Source organism: Gossypium hirsutum, chromosome A08 (assembly GCF_007990345.1).
Source record: "Gossypium hirsutum isolate 1008001.06 chromosome A08, Gossypium_hirsutum_v2.1, whole genome shotgun sequence".
NCBI lineage: Eukaryota > Viridiplantae > Streptophyta > Magnoliopsida > Malvales > Malvaceae > Gossypium > Gossypium hirsutum.
The window spans coordinates 120,204,039-120,208,809 of NC_053431.1; the positions used below are offsets into that span (position 1 = coordinate 120,204,039).

General features: G+C 33.9%; 1 long non-coding RNA gene across 1 annotated transcript; it reads right to left on the minus strand.

Moving 5' to 3' along the window:
- Nucleotides 1-718: 718 nt before the first annotated feature.
- On the minus strand, nt 719-1,515 carry LOC107939163 (uncharacterized). The gene is made up of 2 exons (XR_001695071.2): nt 1,329-1,515; nt 719-1,005 (listed from the first exon to the last, which is right to left on the minus strand). It is a non-coding gene; the product is annotated as an uncharacterized lncRNA (long non-coding RNA).
- Nucleotides 1,516-4,771: the final 3,256 nt, after the last annotated feature.

Consider the following 4,771-nt stretch of genomic DNA (forward strand, 5'->3'; position numbering starts at 1 on the left):
CTTACTCAAAAAAATAGTTTAAAACTACTTTTGTTTAGATTAATTAAAGTTTTATTTGGATATACATAGCTAGGCTATATAAAGGCCCCTCTATTGTTCATTAGATATACAATTGTTTTCAATTAATAAAGTTTTCAACTCTGGGACTTAGTTTCTTTGGTGCAAGATTGCTTTCTTGTCTTCTTGATTTTTTTTAAGGAGTCGAAGAGAATTAATTTTTTATGTTTCAATTTGCCAATGATTATTTTCTGGAGGATTGATTAAAGTCATTAATTGAGTTTGTAGAGGTTTATACCTCAAAGCACTCAATTGGATACTTATCCATCTATACATCATATTCATCAATTTATTCGATTCATCTTCGACTTTTTATTCTATCTTTTGTCTTTATTTAGTTATTATTTTTAATATTTATTCTTAATTCTTAAATTTCTTTTTTTTTCCTAAATCTGTTTGGTTTCTTTCTTTAGTCGAACAACTTGAATACGATCTTGGTCCGCCGTTACTTATCAGAAAGACATTAAAACCATCTATCCTTCCTCCTCTTCCTCTTTGTACCTAGACTTACTTCATCAATCAACCTTACCAGACACCCTATTTAGTGGCTCTCTGTCCCGACCAAGGGTGAAAAACTGTTACAACCGTTGTAATGACCAATTTTGGCCCTGGCCCATGCAAACATAAAACAAAACAAAAAAAACCAAAAACCAAAAAAGAATAATAAAAACCCAATAATAAAAGTCCAATGTTAAATCCAAATACAAGACCAAAACTTAAATCTTATAACAGCCCAAAATCATTACAAGCCCAAACCAATGCCCTAGCCCAAACTAGTTACAAGCCCAAATGGCCCAGAAGACTTTAGAAACCCTAGCCTTTGCTAGGCACTGCAGCCTCCAAGCGCCGTACAATGCCTCCAGCGACCAGCACACAACACCGTACGACCACGTCGGCGCCTCCGTACGCCTTACGCCAAGGGCCAACGCATGCCAGCAGACTCCGTACCTGCGAGTAAATACAAAACCACACAACAGCAAATACGAAAAGAGAAATTTTTATTTTTATTTTTATTTTTATTTTTGGGTCTTTCTTATTCCGTTTCGGCTATAAAGCCAAAGTTCTGGTTCATTGTAATTTTTTACGCGCAATAGGCAATACAGACGCACTATTCACATATTGAATACAAAGAAATAGCAAAGAAAAGGTGATTTCAGATTAAAAATCTTCCGGATTTCTTCTTCTTCTTGGCTCTTTCTTTCTGCATTTTTTTTTCTCTTTTTTTTCTTTGCATTCGAATGTATAAAAAAGGGGAAAGAAACAACTCTTACCTTGCAAACGCGCCGTAGATATCTTCTTGCTTCGTGGAGATCGAAGCCGAGAGGAGTCCTCAAGGCTAAAATTCCTCCAGGCTAGAAGAACGCCGTCTGCTGGAGATGAATCGGCCATTAAGATGAGGATTTAAGGTTTGAAAAGGGGAGGAGAAAAGGGACTGATTGGATTCGGCTGATTTTAGCCATTAAAGGGGATAAGAAACGGCGCCGTTTTGACCAAGTTTGATGGTTCAAAAACGACGCCGCATGATAGCCGCGACCCGATGACCCGACCCATGTTCGGACGAGATCCCCGCATTCGGCTTTGGAGGGTTAATTGCACTTTAAATCCTCTTCGTTTGCATAGGCATTCAATCGTGCATTGCTGGATTTGCTTCATTTTTAGGATTTAGCCTTATAATTTGTGCTCATTTGCAATCGAGTCCGCTCTTAAACGCAGCATCTTAGGGCCTGGATTATTTCCAGTTTGAGCCCCTGTGCATTTTCGCGCTTTACTTGTCGGTCCCTTTTATTATTATTACTTTATTTTCAAGTTATCCCTTTTATTTTTGTTTGGTTCTAATTTAATCCTTTTAGTTTACATTTTTATTACTTATTTGTATATTTTTTTACTGCCTCGATAATTGTTTCTTTATTATTGTAATTTTTTTTATGTAATACCATTGCCACGTTTTATGTATTTTGTACAAATGCTTTACACATTGTCATATATATATACACTTTATAATAAGTTAACTTCATTCCATGTACATATATCTATATGTCTAACTATATATATATCCATCTATTTATTTTCCTTTAAATTTGTTTGTTTAAAATGTTCTTTTAGATATATATATATAATAAAGTTAGTGTATTTTCATACATATAATGGCTTTTGACTCTATCCATGTATTTTAGCATATATTTTTGCTATTCAAATATGTTTTGTATATATGTTTTACATAAAATTTAAGTTATTTTATATTCATTTGCATTAGTAAATGTTTTTGATTTACATACATTATTAAACCTATATTTTATATACATAGTCTTCTTTATACATAAGAATACTTTTAAGTCCATCATAATTTATAATAAAAATAAATTCAATCTTGAGTACGTTTCTATGGTATTTTTTTACAAGCAATTATTTATAGTTTATTTTTATACATATATATATAATTTATGATAAGATCAATCCAATTTATATATATATATATATATATATAATTCATATTTTAATTCCATGTTATTTTTGTATATAATTGCTTCAAAATTCACTCATACTTATATATGTAGCTACATGCTTTATACCCATTATCCTTTCACATCTTATATATTATATAGATTATTCTTATGGTAGGGATATTACCAACTTTAAGTAAATATTTTATGGTTAAATATTTAGTATTTTATTTGATCCAAATGTCTTTGTAGCATCTATTAATTTTTTTTACGTATATATATTCTTAATTTTTCTTTTATAAATTATTTCAAACTCTAGCATATATTATTTGATTGTTAGTCCATCATTTTTAGTCCATTATTTTTGTGTTGTGTTGATCCTATATCGTTTGGTATCTCATGTGTTAATTATCTTCATGATATTTCTTGTATATTTGCTACATCATGCTTGCTCATTTTTATATGTTATCACACCGATTATTCTTCATGCATTATCGTGATCGGGTTACGTTTTTAGGTTAACTATATGTAATTATTAGTTTGTTAGTTGATCGTATCTCACATGTGCATATTACCCCATATCATTGTTTTCACTTGGTTTATGAAATTCGGTTTTATAAGGACCAAATCTTTAAGACAAATTCTGTTTTATTTCAAGTCGTGTTAATGCGTTTTAAACTAGTTTTATGATTATTCATTTAAAAATTCTTTAAAACGAAGACGATGTTCGATATTTGGCAACTCGCGAAATTGTGCCCTAACGTGCTGGGTCGCAATTTCTCGTTTGCTCAAGATAATCGAAGGTCTCTTTAGAATTTCATTCATGATTTGTAAAAAACCCTTTAAAACGAAAGAAATGTTCGATGTTTGGTAATTCGAGAATTGTGCCCTATCGTGCTGGGTTGCACTTTTTCATTTGTTCAAAACGATCGAAGATTTCTTCGGAATTTCACTCACGTTTTCTAAAAACCCTTTAAAACGAAAGAAATGTTCGATGTTTGGCAATTCGGGGAATAGTGCCCTATCGTGCTGGGTTGCAATCTCCCGTTTGTTCAAAATGATCGAATATCTCTTCGGAATTTCACTCGTGTTTTCTAAGGTGAGGCAATGTTCAATGTTTGGAAATTCGAGGAATCGTGCCCTACTGTGCTGGATTTCGATTTTTCGTTGGACCAAATAGTTGAGCATCCTTTTGTAATTTTCGAATTATAAACTTTCAGAAGTCGAAACAAGAAGATTTTTGGCAACCAACTCGGGTTACACAAATCTTATGACAAAGAACCACATTTCAAAAACATCTTTAAATTTTAGACATAAGAACAGTATTTAATCGATCTGGTACCAATTTTGGGCGTAGTGAGGGTGCTAATCCTTCCTCATGCGTAACCGACTCCCGAACCCGTTTTCTCAAAAGTTCGTAGACTAAAATCGTTGTTTTAGTAAACCAAAATATTTTATTAAAATAACCAAATTCTTAGGCGACCCGATCACACCAAAACAAAAGATCGTTGGCGGCTCCATATTTTATTCTCAAAAAGTCGATTCCCCGTTGTTTTTATCAAATTTAAAATTCAAAATTTTGAAAAAAGATGGTTTCGACAACCGTTATCTTTTCCTACTACTTAGTCTCACTGATAAAAAATTTGGTATCGTAAGTGTGGACGACAATGGCTAACCCCGATTCTAGTGTTCCCCCATCCAATGAGCTCAACCCCAATGATGATCAGCAAAACTTCCAGAGGGATGTACCTTCTCAAACCCAGGCAAACATAGCACCAGAATGCCTGCATGCACACCAAATCCCGCATCAACTAAAACCGTATGACCCCTACCAACAAACATCGTATAATCCCGACCAATAGGTGCATTATAACCCTTATCAGCTATACTATCAGTATCCTCCCATAGTACTATGGTTACCCCCCTCCTCCAAACCCATGCCAGTATCCCTCTAGCTAACCAAGACTTTCAGAATCCTCAATCGAGGTCCCAACAATTCACTGACATGCAAGATAGAATGAAAGCAATGAAAGAGCAACTCTCTTCTCAACAAAAAAGGTATGAAGAGCAACAAAAGTTTATCTAAGACCAAATGGAAAGAAAAAGAAAAAGAGAAGCAGATGCACAAAATGACAGAAATGAAAAGCTCAAAGCTCATTGAGGAGCTAAGGGCAGCTAGAGTAGCCCCAAAGCAGAATCCCCAGGAGCTAGAAGACGAAACCGCCCATTCTACCCGCAGGCAACAATCTGGTAGCAGGAGTGTCACTGATTAT